The 15,162-nt window shown below is 37.6% G+C and overlaps 1 protein-coding gene and 1 pseudogene across 3 annotated transcripts in view; one reads left to right on the top strand and one right to left on the bottom strand.

Annotated features, from left to right (window-relative positions):
* STAG2 (stromal antigen 2) overlaps positions 1-15,162 on the top strand; it is a 121,766-nt gene that overhangs the window by 14,753 nt on the left and 91,851 nt on the right. The window lies entirely within an intron of this gene.
* On the bottom strand, positions 10,099-10,217 carry LOC112483224 (annotated as a pseudogene).

The following is a 15,162-nucleotide window of genomic DNA, read 5'->3' on the forward strand; positions in this document are numbered from 1 at the left end:
CTCTTCTGCTTCTTTTCATATTTAAAAACAATGCACCTGGAATTTATTTTTGACTATGATGTGAGGTAGGGCTATTGTGGTATTGTGATTTATAAGAAATATATATTTGGTCTTCCTCCCATTTCTGGTACAGAGCTCCCCAGATCCTTGGCATTTCTGAAGTACCAAGAATGAAAAGGTGTCTCTTATGTTAATGAGGTGACTTTTGGAATGCACCTAAGGATGGGGGTTGGTTGGTTGCCGGTACTCCCAACCTGTGATTAGAGGGTTGGAACTTTCAGTCTTACCCCCTCCCCCTCCACCTCGATCTCCAGGGAGGGGAGAGGGGCTGGAGATGGAACTCAGTCACCAATGGCCAATGATTTAATCAGTCATGTCTATATAACGAAGCCTCCATTAGAACCCAAAAGAACAGGGTTCGGAGAATGATTTGGGGAGAATGGTGCCCTCTGGGAGGGCATGGCATGGAAGCTCCAAAACCCTTCCCCATACCTTGCCCAATGCATCTATTCCATCTGGCTGTTCTTTTATAATAAACTGGTGATCTAGTAAACAAAAGGTTTCTCTTAAATTAATTGAACCTGAGAAAAGGGAACCTTGCCAGTCCCTCAGAAGCACAGGTAACAACCTGGACTAGCCACTGGTGTCTGAGATGGTGAGGGAGGAAGTCTTGTAGGACTTAACCCTTAAACTGTAGAATCTGGTGCTATATCCAGCCTAGATGGTATCAGAATTGAGTTGAATTATAAGAAACCCAGCTGGAGAATTACTTGATGTGCTGCGTGGAAACCCCTGAACGCATATTGGAATTGGTTCTGATCGAGAACCAATGTAGCCATTCACATTTTTGTCTTTTTTTTTTTTTTTGCAGGGGGGGGGGGGGGGCTTTTTTTTTGTGCCATACCATGAATTACTTACTTATTTTTCTTGCTGTACATTTGTCTCTTTCTCCTCTGATTTAGATGGCATTGCTTCTCTGCGTTGCTTTGGTTTTTTCCCTTAATTATGTCCAGTGGGATCAAGCTGTAAGTCAGTGTGAAATTTTAAAGCTCTTTGTAAATGAACATGTATTGTTTTCCAATAGGGTTGTACTTACCTTACAGTGCCTCCATTGCTGTGGTATATGATAACCACATTATCCTTGCTTTGGCTATATTATAAGCAGTTTGCCTGTGGTATTTATTTCAGGTTCCTTTAATTTGTGTTCTTTTGATTAATAGCTAGAATGAATATTTCCCCTTATTTTTAAGCAAGGTACTTTGAATGTCACAGATAACACTTAAGTTTAATCTGAGGGTCTTTTAATTATGAGTATATAGTAGTTTCCTGGTTAATTACTGGTTTTTAATATTAGGTAAATGTATCTAATTATTTTAAATTCGTTTTGTGTATTATTTTGTAATGCCTGTTAACCTTATTCATGGTTTTGGTTCATTTCAGTTTATAGACAGCAGTTGCTTAGGAAACCTGCAACAATCTATGCATCCTTTTGTCCAGCCCAAGAGTGCTAAGTTGCATTCAGTGGACAGTTTGTGGATGAGCTGTGCTCAAGTGTTTTATAAATTGTAAATAGAGTATGAGAAACCAATGTGGAAAGCCCAGGTTTTTTTTTTTTTTTTAACTCACTGCAATGTAATCTTTTTAGCAATGAAGCATACAGTGAGATTAAAATTTTGTTAGTAGTTGAGTATGTTTCTCGATAATGTACTTTTTAGTTATGAGCAGGCTAGAGAAAGTAAAATTGGCTGTTGGACATCATTCTTTAAAAAAACAATCACATGATTACATTTATGGTTATGCCAAGTAGGAGTCCATAGACTTCCCCATCTGAGAATTTGTCAGTGCCAAGGCATTTTGAAACCTTGGGAAAAGATATGCTTCTTTAGGATAGCTGAGAATGTTTGGGACTATCTAAGTTTAGTGATTAAAGATATACTAGCAGCTTTGTAGTGAAAAAAATTTTAGATCTGGGAAGAGAAGTCCAGAGCAAGTGGAAATATAGAATAGTTAATTTTCAAACTCTATAGAGTAAGACTTATTTTAATTAGTTACAAAATGTATTTATAGCTTTAGTTAAAATGCTCATACATATTATGTTTAAATGTAGTAAATGGAGCCCTGCTCCCCTCGCAACACAGTCACCTTGTTTTATTTTCATGGTAGCTTTTACCACTACTTGGCATTTTCTTGTTTTCTTGTAGACTTTCTTCACCTTACTAAAATTTAAGCACCATGGAAGCAGGGAGTTTGCTGTTTTAATACTGTGACCTCAGTGTCTCTAATGGTGCCTGGTATATAGTGGGTACTTAAGAAATATTTGTTGAATGAATTATTTAATACTTTATCTGGATATTGATTAAAATATTTAGAAATAAATTCAATCTTCGTTGTGAATGTAACTAAATGTCAACTTTAAGAAGTCACTTGGTTTTTTTTTTTTTTGTTAAATCAGTTTGAGAAGTTTTGAGAACTGAGGGGCTTGTCAATATTTCTGTAGAATGCATGAAATTAGAGGTAAGGGTAAAAAAAGATATCACTCTCCAAAGTTCATTAAATAAATCTTTTGCTGTATGTAACTATGATCTTATTATCTGAGTTATGACAATTAGCACATTTTCCTCTGATCAGTTTTATCTTCACAAGTTAGGACAAGGTTTTATTCTTAAGGATCTGGTGTATAATAATAAGTCCTCACTTAAAGTCATTGATAGGTTCTGTGAATTGATGTATAATGAAATCAATTTTACCATAGACTAATTGGTATAAATAAGAGTTAAGTTCCTACAGTTATCAAAGTTATAATGAAATGATGTTGGACGAAATGATGTTATTCAGGGACCGGTTGTATTTCTAAATTTAGAAAAGTTTCTTTTGTAAGTTGCAGAAGTTAAAAAATCTGAAGCAAGTGAGAAAAGAGTAGTTAGAAACTACAGTTGACCCTTGAACAATGCAGGGGTTACGGGCACTGAACCTCTGTTGAATAACTGAGTATAACTTTTAACTCCCCCTAAAACTTAACTGCTAAGAGCTTACTATTGACAAGAAGCCTTACCAATAACACAAACAGTATTGTATATTGTATTCTTAAAGTAAGCTAGATTAAAATGTTATTAAGAAAATCTCGGAAGTTCTAGTCAAGATAGCAGTAGACAAATGCTGTGCTTGCCTCCTCTCGTGATCCCATAAAAATTTAAACTACAGAACAACCATTATTAGGAGTCGCCTGAGGTCTAGCTGAACAGAAGTCTTACATCTGGGGACATACAGAAGAGGTACCTCGAGACTGGTAGGAGGGGTGGAGACACCAAACAGGCTGGTCCTACTACCCGCATGTGGTAATTGTGAATCGGGAGGGATATCTCAGTTGTGAAGTTCCCTCCAGAGGAGCGAGAGGTCCCGGCCCCACATGGAGCTTGCCAGCCCAGGGTTCCAGTGCCAGGAAGAGAAGTCGCCACATCTTCTGGCTGTGAATACCAGTGGAAATTGTGGCTGAGTGAGACAAAGGGCCGCTGGAGTCACAGACATTCCTCTTAAGGAGCCCACGCGTGGACCGACGCACGGACTGACTGACTTGCTCTGAGTTCCAGCACATGGCAGCCGCTCGAAAAGTGCCAGGGGCATACAGAGAAGAACTGGGTTGTCTGACTTCAGGGTGAGGGCTGGAGGGGCATTTCCCCCGCGGCCCCCAGAGAGAGGTGCCGGCAGAATCCATTGCTCCTTTGTTGAGTCTTTCCCCCTCTCCAGCACACAGACTGGTGATTCCCTGAGCCCCTGTCCCACCCCACTTGCAGGCCCACCCAAGCTGCGTCCGGTGGCTTTTCTATGTAAGTGGCCTGTCTTGGCTCATGCAGCGGACTTTCCTAAAGTGTCTCAAAGATTCTCAAAACCCAAACAAGCCGCATCTGGCCTTGGCATATCCTGTACCTGTTGCTGAGCAGCCCCAAGCCCGGCTCTAGGGGCAGCCAGCCTCGGTTCGCAGTTTGGTCTCTTGAGGCGCCTGGAAGCACAGCACGGGTGATGTCCATCTGTGGATCATTTGGTGACTCTTGCTAGGTGGCCCCGGGTAGGGCACAGGCTATGGTTGAACTTGGCCTTTAGTGGGGCCCCTCACACCTGCTGGCTGGCTTCTGACCGAGCAGGAGCACCACCCGGGGTGGCGTCTGAGGACAACACACCCAAAAGGCAGACTGGGCAGGCACCAGAGCCTGCTAAAGCAAATCCTGCTCCGTAGGGTCAGCCCTTCACAACCAATCAGCGTGAGGGTCAATCCCTCCCATTGATGTGCCAGTAGCAACCAAGGCTCAAGTACAACAGGAGGGCACACACAACCCATACAAGGGACATACCTGGAGCACCTGGGTCAGGTGACCAAGGAAGACTGTGCCACTGGGCCCCACAGGACACCTACTATGTAAGGCCACTCTCATAAGACTGGGAGACTTAGGAGCCCTACCTAATACATAGAAACAAATACAGGGAGACTACCAAAATGGGGAGACAAAGAAACACGTCCCAAATGAAAAAACAGAACAAAACTCCAGAAAAAGAACTCAACAAAGTGAAGATAAGCAGTCTACCAGATACAGAGTTCAGAACACTGGCAGTAAGGATGCCGATAAACTTAGTGGAAGAGTAGATGAACTCAGTGGGAGCTTTTAATAAAGTGATATAGAAAACAAAAACGGAGACAGAAAACAAAAAGCCAGTCAGAATAAAGAAAACAATAACTGAAATGAATACATTAGAAAGAATCAACAGTAGATTACACGAAGCAGAGGACCGAATCAGCGACTTTAGAAGATAAGGTAGCAGAAAACATTCAATCGGAACAGCAACAAGAAAAAAGAATTAAAAAAAATGAGGGTGGTTTAAGGGACCTCTGGGATGTCAAGCGTACCAACATTCGCATCATAGGGATACCAGGAGGAGACGAGAGGGAGAGTGGAGAGGGAGAACAAGGAATTGAAAACCTATTTGAAGAAATAATGATGAAAAACTTCCCTAACCTGGTGAAGGAAATAGACATACAATACAAGCCCAGGAAGTACAGAGTCCCAAACAAGATGAACCCAAACAGGCCCACACAGACACATTATAATTAAAATGCCAAAGGTTTAAAGACAAAGAGAGAATCTTAAAAGGAGCAAGAGAAAAGCAGTTAGTTACCTACAAGGGAGCTCCCATAAGACTGTCAGCCGATTTCTCCACTGAAACTTTGCAGGCCAGAAGAGATTGGCGCAGAATATTCAAAGTGATGAAAAGCAAGGATCCTACAACCAAGATTGCCCAGCGACGTTATCATTTAGAATCGAAGGACAGATAAAGAGCTGCTCAGTCAAGAAAAAGCTAAAGAAGTTCTTCAACAAACCAGTATTACAAGAAATGTTAGAGGGACTTCTTTATGAAGAAAAAGATCAAAAATATGAATAATAAAATGGCAATAACTATGTATCTATCAACAATTACTTTAAATGTAAATGGATTAAATGCTCCAGTCAAAAGATAGGGTGGCTGTTGGATAAGAAAATAAGACCCCTACATATGTTGCCTGCAAGAGACTCACTTCAGATCAAAAGACACACTGAAAGTAAAGTGAGGGAAAAAGATATTTCATGCAAATGGAGACAGACAAAACTGGGGGCAGCAATACTTATACCAGACAAAATAGACTGAAACAAAGGCTATATATAACAGGAGACAGAGAAGTATCCAGTAATTCCACTTCTGGGTATTTATCTGAAGAAACCCAAAACATTAATTTGAAAAGTCACATGCATTCATACATTCATCGCAGCACTATTTACAATAGCCATGATATGGAGGCAACCTGGATGTCCATCAGTGGATGAATGGATAATGAAGAGGTGGTATACATTTATTCAATGGACTATTATTACTCAGCCATAAAAATTTTTAAAAGAATGAAATCTTGCTTGCTGTCTGCAACAACATGGTTGGGCCTAGAGGGTATTGTGCTGAGTGGAATAATTCAGACAAAAGATGAATGGTAATTCACTTACATGTGGGATGTAATGAACAAAATAAACAAAACAAAACTTATAGATGCAGACAACATTTTGACGGGTGCCAGATGGGAGGGATTAATAACTATGAATGGATACTAGACTTAATAGGGTGATTGCTTCATAAGTATAAATGTCTAACTACTATGTTATACACCTGAAACTAATAATATTGTATGCCAGCTATAATTGAAAAATGTATTTAAAGGATGTAATAGTAGTGATGATTCTACTATACTTTCAGTGCATTGTAGAGTTTACATAACATTTTCACTTTGTCCTCATAACTCTTTAGGGAGAGAGGTCTTGGGGCAGTTGTGCTGTTTTACAAATGAGGAGTTAGTGCTTCAGAGGAATCAAGCAACATGGCCCAAAGTCACACAACTAGAATTGGTTTAAAGAAACACTTAGAACATCTTGTTTCCTGATTCTGTTTCTGTGTTCTTTAGAACCATAGAATTTTTAGATCAGGATGAAGCCTTAACTCTAATCTCCTTTATATATGTATAGAAAATAATTTAACATTACAAAGATAATGTGCCAGGATTCCAGCCCAGGTCTTCTCAGGTCTGTTTTGTATTGTTTCTCATCTTCCTTGTCTTTGATGTTGGAAATGTGTATGCTGCTGGATGAATGGCTAGCAGATAACCAAGGTATTTGGGTTTCTTAATAGTTTTCTGGTTCATGTTTATACTTATATTGGTTAATAGCTTCCAAAAAGATTTGAATGTATTTTGAAGCAGCTTGGGATAGTGGAAAGAAGGTTGTGAGGCTTAGAGTCAAGCAGATTTAAGTTGGAATCCTATGACTCCTTATTAACTATGAAGCCGTGTGGAAATTCATTTCTTTTGTATTCTCATCTGTAAAATGGGTATATCATCTGGAAATATTTAAAGATGGTTAATTATGTTATGTTTCTGAAATGTGGAATGTGTTTGATAATGTTAATTATTTTATAAAATGTCAGAGAAATTAAATTCATGTCTTTATGGTACAGAAAGGAACAAGTAAGATGAAAACAAATCTGGGAAAGCATTTGTAGCAAATATGACCAAAGGTTTTATGTTACTTAGCATTCTTACATATTGATGTGAACAGCTATTATGACCTTAAATGTTAGTGACATGAAATTTTTAATACTATTTTTACCATTTATTGAATCTTATTAAGTGCCAGGCACTAAGCTAGCTAAGTGTCATTGTAAATCCTTAGGTAGTAAGCATGTGAAGAAATCTCTGCATTTCGTAAATAGCAAAAAATTGTGGATGTGCACTATGTCTCTAATCAGGAGCCCTAAAATAAATGTTGATCTACTTGGATCTGATAATGACAAAATAAGAATCTATACACAGGAAGCAGTGTTATTGTAATGAAGTATTGCAGTCAATCCTAATGTCTAACAAGAAATATAAGTAGGTTATGATATCACATCTAGTGGAATTTCATGAAACTGTTAGTAGTTTTTATTATGACTTAGAAATGGTAGAAATGCAGGTAGAGATGAAAAATTATGCACAATAAGTATTCATTTATTGGTTATAGTTTTGAAAATTGACACGTAGGCATCCATGCATGCACATAGGGATAAAGCCTGGGGTGAAAAATGAAACTAAGTGATTTATCAAGGTAATGGATGCTATGTGATTGTTCTGAGTTCTTTAAAGGTAATTTCGCATGTAATTTTGTGGGAACCAAGGTCATGTGCTTCCTGTGTAGTATGCACTGAAGAACATTGTCTTTAAAGTGCTCAGAGTGTTTGACCTAGATGACATGGTCGAGTATTGTTTCTTACTTCGCGTGGACTTTAATAGTCTCAACTACTGGCTGTTTATTCTTTTAGTAAACTCTGAACACACATTATCATTCAACCTATTGCATTTTACCATGGGATTTTAATGTTATTCTTTTCTTCTTCTTTAAAAATTATAGCCACAATAAATAGACCTATATATTATATAACTGTTTTTGCACCTTAATTGATTTAAGAATCTTCAACTTGTTGGCGACATGAAAGAAGCATGTTTTTAAGCCCCAGATAAATGTCCCATTGTAATCTTCTATGCCCATTGCTTTTTATGTAGCTTGTCTTGTTGATCAGCAAAGCAAATACTTTACAGCTCTCTGCCTTCTGAATTACATCATATTTTACGGTTGATATATTTTATGGTATGTGTGTTCTTTTCTGTTTCATTGCTTCCATTAAAAAGACTGGTTTTGGTGTTGGTTTGAGTCCTCTTTTTTCCATTCATCTGTGAGTACTACAAGACACAGTGTACCATTGATTCTTGCATCTCTCATTTATATTCTGATTTTAAAAGAAGCTTGTTAGAAAGAATTTGCCTGGGTAAATGGTATGATGGTCTTGGTGGGTTGAAAACTTACCAGAGTACATTTTCAGTCGTTTCAGTTCCAGTGAAGGGTACTGTTAAATTGATTCATATTTTCATTCTCTGTCTCTCTCTCTTCCCCTCCCTCCCTCCCTCCCTCTCTCCCACTCTCTCTTCATTCTTCCTTCTACCTTTCTCTTCTACCCCTGCCATGTCCTTGTGCCATTTGTTTTAAATTAATCTGCAGAGAGTAGTCTGTAAGTGAAACCGTTGAGAATTACCTGTACTGTATTCCTTGGAATGTTTGCCTTTCTTGCTTGTGTATTTTATAGAAGCCGTATCCGGAAAACTTGTGGGTTCTGTAGCATGGTCTCCATGTCTTCAAAGGATTTAAAAAATGTTTGATGCAAGCCGTTTCAAAAGAAGGAAGAACTTTATTATTACTTGTATAAAAATAATGATTACTGCCCTTGGTAAAAATGCAGTCCAGAAGGGGCGTAAGGTGAAATATTACAATCCCTCCATTCCCAATTTTGAAAAGTAACCACTGCTGATAGTTTCTTTTTATCCTTCTAGACAATTTCTAAGCATAAATGAATTGGATCAAATTTATATTTATTGGTCTGTAACTTGTTCTTGATACTGTCTTACATTTTATAATATCAGCACAATTTTTAGCAGTATAAACTTTGTATTTATGAATCTAAGAATTCCCATGGCTTTTTAAACTGCAATTTTTTTTCTGGATATACTTGTAATTTAGTCTTTTTTCTTACAGAAATTATTTTTCTACTAAGTTAGCCTAGACATTTCTTGTGTGGGAAGTTCACAGAGATGTGATTTAGGGCATACTTTATGTCAAAAGAATACAATTTATTATAATGGTGTCTTTTCAGAGTGAATTGTGTAATAAGATGCAGTTTTTATCCATAGTCTTAATACAGAAGGTATGTAAGGAAACAAAAACATTAATATACAAGATCATTATTGTAATGATGGAAGCTTGTTTAAAGTAAACAAAAAGAGGTAGTAATTATCTGGGAGAATTTAGGGAATGTTCCTTACAAAAAGGAGGTAGTGATTGAGGTTCAGTAGGAGTTTATCAGGGCATTCCAAACCAGCCAACCTCCCCAACCCCACCTTTCCTTTCCTCATATATTGCAGTAGTATCCAACTATTCTTAGTTCTCTTAACATACCAAGCTGCTTGATGGCTATATGTTTCTTTGCTTGAGCCATTTCTGATGTCTAGAATACTCATGCACCCACTTGCCAGTATAACTGTACATGTCCTTCCGGATTTAGATGGGGGTCACTTGGAAATCATACCCGAACTCCCCTTTCCCAGTTAAGAGACATTTCTCTGTGCCCTGGGACTTCCTATGCATATTTATGCCAGTGTACTTTCATGGTATTAATTGTAATTGCTTATGTGACAACTTTACTACTGTAAGCTCATTGGGGAGGACACAACTATATTTTATAAATTTCCCCCAACATTTTATTATGAAAAGTTTCCAACATACATAATTGTACAGTGATTACCCATGTACCCACCACCTAGATTCTGCCTTTAACATTTCGTTATATTTGCTTTGTCAAATATCCATCCATCTGGCTATCACTCCTTTTTATCCATCAATCATCCACTTTTTATTTTTATTTTTTTTTAGGCGAGGCAGCCCTTGGTTGACCTCACAGATTGCAAGGACCTTGTCAGTTTACAATCCCTTATTTTTTTATTTCTTATGCCTACAGCACCTGGTCTTCCTGGGTGGTCTCCCATTCAAGTACTAACCAGGCCCAACCCTGCCTAGCTTCCAAGACCAGATGGGATTGAGCTTGTTCAAGGTAGCTTGGCCGTAGACTTCAATTATCCACTTTTTAGGTGCATTTCAAAGTAAGTTGCAGACATGAGCACCTTTAACCCCTTAAAGACTTCAGCATTAAGGTCTTTAAATGGAGCTAATGTTTTATTCATTTTTAACCTTTTTTCACATTTTGAAAACTGTGCCTATTATTTTTAACATCAGGGCTATCACATTGCTAGTACAGAGATGCTTAGCATTTGGCTTGAGATTTTGTGCATTTGACTATAAGTATATTACAATTGAAAGGAGCAATTCATTAAGGACTGGAGTAGAGAGAATTTCATGGAACAGGGATAATTATTATGAGTATTAGAATAATTTATTGTTCAAAGGTTGAAATAAATGCTAGGTAAACAGAAAAGGGCAGTCAGGCAATGGATTTAGGGATAGGGCAAGGTGGGGAGGGGAGAGTTAGGTTGGGAAGATACCAGGAGCTGATCTTAGAAGCTAGAATTTTAATTGGGCCTTAAAGAATTAGGTTGAGTAAAAGGGGCGGTTATGGTTACAGACTGGAAAAGCAGAGATGGGAATGAGCACCTTTCATGGAATAATGAGATGAGCATTGTAGTTGGAGCCATTGGTTCAGTTTCATTAATTAAAAAAGATTGAGTTTTGGTCTCTGCAGGATCTCATTGGGATTGCAAAGGTGCTTGATGGTGTTACAATATAACAAGCACCCAAAAAGGTTATCTTGCAGTTTTCTTAAACTTTAAGAAAACTCTCTTTATCTGATGCTTTTTTCCAGTTGAGTAAGCTTTAGTCCTAGGTTATTCATACTTCCTAGAAATTGGCAGCTCCTGGATAGGAATTAGAAAGAGGAAGATCCCAGTGGCAAGTAGAAGTCTATATAGAATAAACTTCCTGGAGATTTTCCATATTAGTTAGCTTCAACTTGAGCAGTTATCTTTTAGGAAAGAGATATTTGTTTCTTGTGGAAATGAGTGGTGTGGTGACTGTTGGTTGGTAGCTTAGACTCTGGGAAACTTCTTAAGAACGTTTTGGGGAAATACATCATTGAGCTGTGGGTTTCTGGCATTTGAGAGAATTAGGTTCAGATGAGTAGCCCAAGGCAGGCAGGGAGAAGTTTGTTTGCTTCTGTTCCCTAGCTACTCATGCCTTCTCTGTCTCTAAAACTGGGTCATCCTGTAATTCTGAGGTTGCTGATTCCATGACTTACAGCAGTTTTTCTTAAAGTGGAGTATAGACCCACCAACATGGGATTTGTGAGTAATACAGATACCTGAGACTTGCATACAGATCTACTGAATGAGTCCCCATGTGTGGGTTATGTAACTGTGCATTTTAGCAAGTATTTTCTATAATTCTTATGCACACTGGAATTTAAGAGAGCCACTCTTATAGATAGAACTTTCCATTTTTATTAAGTGATCACCTGCCTGTATATGGTGGAGCTACTACTTTCCTTCAGGGAAGCACAATTGTAGGCAACAAATACTTATAATAAAAGTGCTGGTAAAGTGCAGTTGTTAGGGATTTTCTGCTGCTCAAGATTTTGCTAGAGATTATTTTGTGTACACAGTTGTGAAGAAACTTGTTTTTATTGTATGTATTGAACAAGGTATATATATCAGGGGTTTCTATGTGATAGTTTCAGACATTTACTAAATACAGTTGCAGGAAACATACCTGTCTTATACTTGAATTTGACTGATTCAGAAGACTTTAAGGGCATAATTTCATTTATGTTCTGAAGAGCTGATGTGGATTATCCCAACAAGATATCCATTTATATGAAGCAAATATGCCTAAGACAGGTTCAAGATGAGATTTTTGCCTCTTACTAGTTGTGTGACCTTGGGCAAGTCTCTTGACCCTTTAAATAATATTCAGTGTAGACAAGTGTTTAGGAGAAGTTGATAATGCTGAAGAAACCATTTCATGACATTACTTGCTTAAGTATTTGCAATATCAGATTTCTGGTCTTACCATGATGGTGTGTGGGCATTTTTCTTCTTGTGTGTGATACAGAAATAACAAAGTGAGCAGGGAAAAAAAACCTCTGAACTATTTTTTTTTAAAAAGCATACTTGGAGACAGATGAAACGCGTAGATTACAAAATATGTTTAAGAGGGGGTAGGTAGTGTATCAGAGAAGCATGGAGAGTAGTAAGCTAGCACAGGATGGCTAATCTCAGAAATCTGAAGTCTAAAAGATAATATCCTTTGTGTGTGGCAATGGAGGCAGATAACAAGGTAAGCAGGCTGTAAAAGCCCTGAGGACAAGGTTTAGTCAAACTAGGAGAGATAGTAGGGCTGAACTTAACTATTTGCACAAAGATGCCATATTAGCAGGAAATAATTGCTTCTATGGAAGCAGCAGAGAGAATCTTTGGCTTATCAAGCTTGAAAGTCTATCCTAATACATAAAGAGCATTTTGAAGTCAGCAAGGAAGACATCATCTGCCTGTTAGGAAAATGAGCAAATAACATAAGCAGAAAGTATATGGAAAAGATGCTAGGAATGACTCTTAAACATAAAGAAATAAGAAGAAAGCAAATTAAAACTACAAGTTATCCCTTCTTAGCCAGGCCTATTTGGTTCCCGATTTTCATTAGCAAGAGTTCAGATAATTATTCTAATCACGGTTTTTGAGTTTTGAATAACAGGGATTTATTGAAAATGTATGTTTGGTTCCTGAGTTTATGAAGTGGAACTTCATTTAGGGAGATTCACCTATACCCTGAATTAACCATTTTTCACCTTAGATTGGCAAAAATTTGAAAGTCTTGACAGTGCTGTTAGTGAATGTACAAAAACAGATCCATAGATAGATTGCTGGTGGGAGTACAAATTGGTATAAACTTTGTCCATGGAGGCCAGTTTTGATATTATTTGTTAAAATTACAAATGTATATGGCCTTTGGTCAAAATCATCAATCACAAGTTAGTTGGCATGAAGGATGCTTATGTGTTGATTAAAATGGCCAGAGCAACATGGAATTAAATATTGCTCAAGTGGCTAAAACATAGTTTGGGAGTTCCAGTGTAGATGTTGAAAAAATGAGAAGAAAGCATTTGGGTGATTGGGGGGGAATACCACCAATGGACTCAGTTTTAAAATTTTTAAATTAAGATATCATTTACATAAAGTCCAATTCACTTGTTTTAAGTATACAGTTCTGTGAACTTTGACAAATAGTTGTAGAACCATCATCACAATCAAGATATGTTACAGTTCCAATATCCCCTTCTACAAATTCCTCCAGTTCTCCTTGGTGTAATCAGTCTTTCTCCCCAACCTGAGCCCCTGGCAACCATTGATCTGTTTTCCATTCATGGGTCATATAATGGAATCATAACAATAAGTAGCCTATTAAGTCTGGCTTCTTTCACTTAGCATAATGCATTTGAGATTCAGCCTAGTCATGTGTGTCAGATATTTGTTCCTTTTTATTACTGAGTCGTATTCCATTGTGTGGATTAACATAATTTGCATATCCATTCACCAGTTGAAGGACATTTGGGTTGTTTTCCATCTCTTGGTGATTACATATAAAGCCACCTAGAAGTTTTATAGTTTTAAGTTTTTACATGTTAGTCTAGCATTCCTTTTGACTTAATTTTTGCATATGATATAAAGAATGGATTAAGGAACTTTTTTGGCGTATGGATATCCAATTGTTTGAAAAGACTGTTTCTTACACATTGAAGTGCCTTGGTACCTTTATCAAAAACCAAGTAACTAAATGTGTGTGGGTCTGTTTCAGGTCTCTTCCTTTGATCTGTCTTAATCACCATTCACACTGTCTTGATTACTGTAGCTTTATCGTAAGCCTTGATATAATGTATAGTGTGAGTCCTCCTAATTTGTTCTTTTTCAAAATTGTTTTGCCTATTCTAATTCCTTTGTCTTTTCACCTGAGAATCAGTTTGTTGAATAAAAAAAGAAAACCTTGCTAGAATTTTGATTAGATATTTTAAAGTTTTACTTTGGTATAATACTAGATTCACAAGGAGGAGCAAAATAAAGGGGGGGGGGTCATATATACCCTTCACCTAATTTCCTTTCTTGCATAACTTTAGTGCAATATCAAGACCAGTAAATTGACACTGGTGCAATCCACAGAGTTTATTCAGATTTTGCAGTTACACATGCATTCATTTGTGTGACAGTATTTATAATTCTGTGCAATTTTATCTCACGTATAGATGGTTTTAACCACCACTACCAAGATACAGAACTGTTCCATTATCACAAAGACCTCTCCTGCTACTTGTTTATAGTTAGACTCATCCTCCTCCCTCACCTTCCTCTATTCTGTCCCTAATCTCCGGCAACCACTAATCTGTTCTCCTTAATTTTGTCATTTTGGAGGCTATTATATAAATGGATATCATATGGTAAATAACCTGTTGAGATTGGCTTTTTTCCCCACTCAAATAATTCCCTTGCAATACATCCAAGTTTTTGCATTCCAACAGTTAATTCCTTTGTATTGCTGAGTTGTATTCCATAGTATGGATGTGCCACACTTTTTTTAACCATTCACTCATTGAAATTTGGATTTGTATTAGTTTGCTAGAGCTGCCATAACAAAGTACCACAAACTGGGTGGCTTAAACAACAGGAACTGTTTCACAGTTTGGGAGGCTAGACATCCAAGACCAAGGTGTCAGCAGGGTTGGCTCCTTCTGTAGGCTGTGAGAATTGATTGCATGCCTCTTCCCTATCTTCTGGTGGTTTGTTGGCAGTCTTTGGTGTTCTTGGTTTATAGAAGCATCACCCTGGTCTCTGCCTTCATCTTCACATGATGTTCTCTCTGTGTTGTGTGTATGCCTGTCACCAAGTTTCCTCTTATAGGATTAGGACCCATATTAACAACCTCATTTTAACTTAATGACTTCTCTGTAAAGACTCTAACTCCAAATAAGGTTACATTCCAAGATGCTTGGGGCTAGGACTTCAAAATATGAATTTTG

Source organism: Pteropus alecto, unplaced genomic scaffold, assembly GCF_000325575.1.
Source record: "Pteropus alecto unplaced genomic scaffold, ASM32557v1 scaffold116, whole genome shotgun sequence".
NCBI lineage: Eukaryota > Metazoa > Chordata > Mammalia > Chiroptera > Pteropodidae > Pteropus > Pteropus alecto.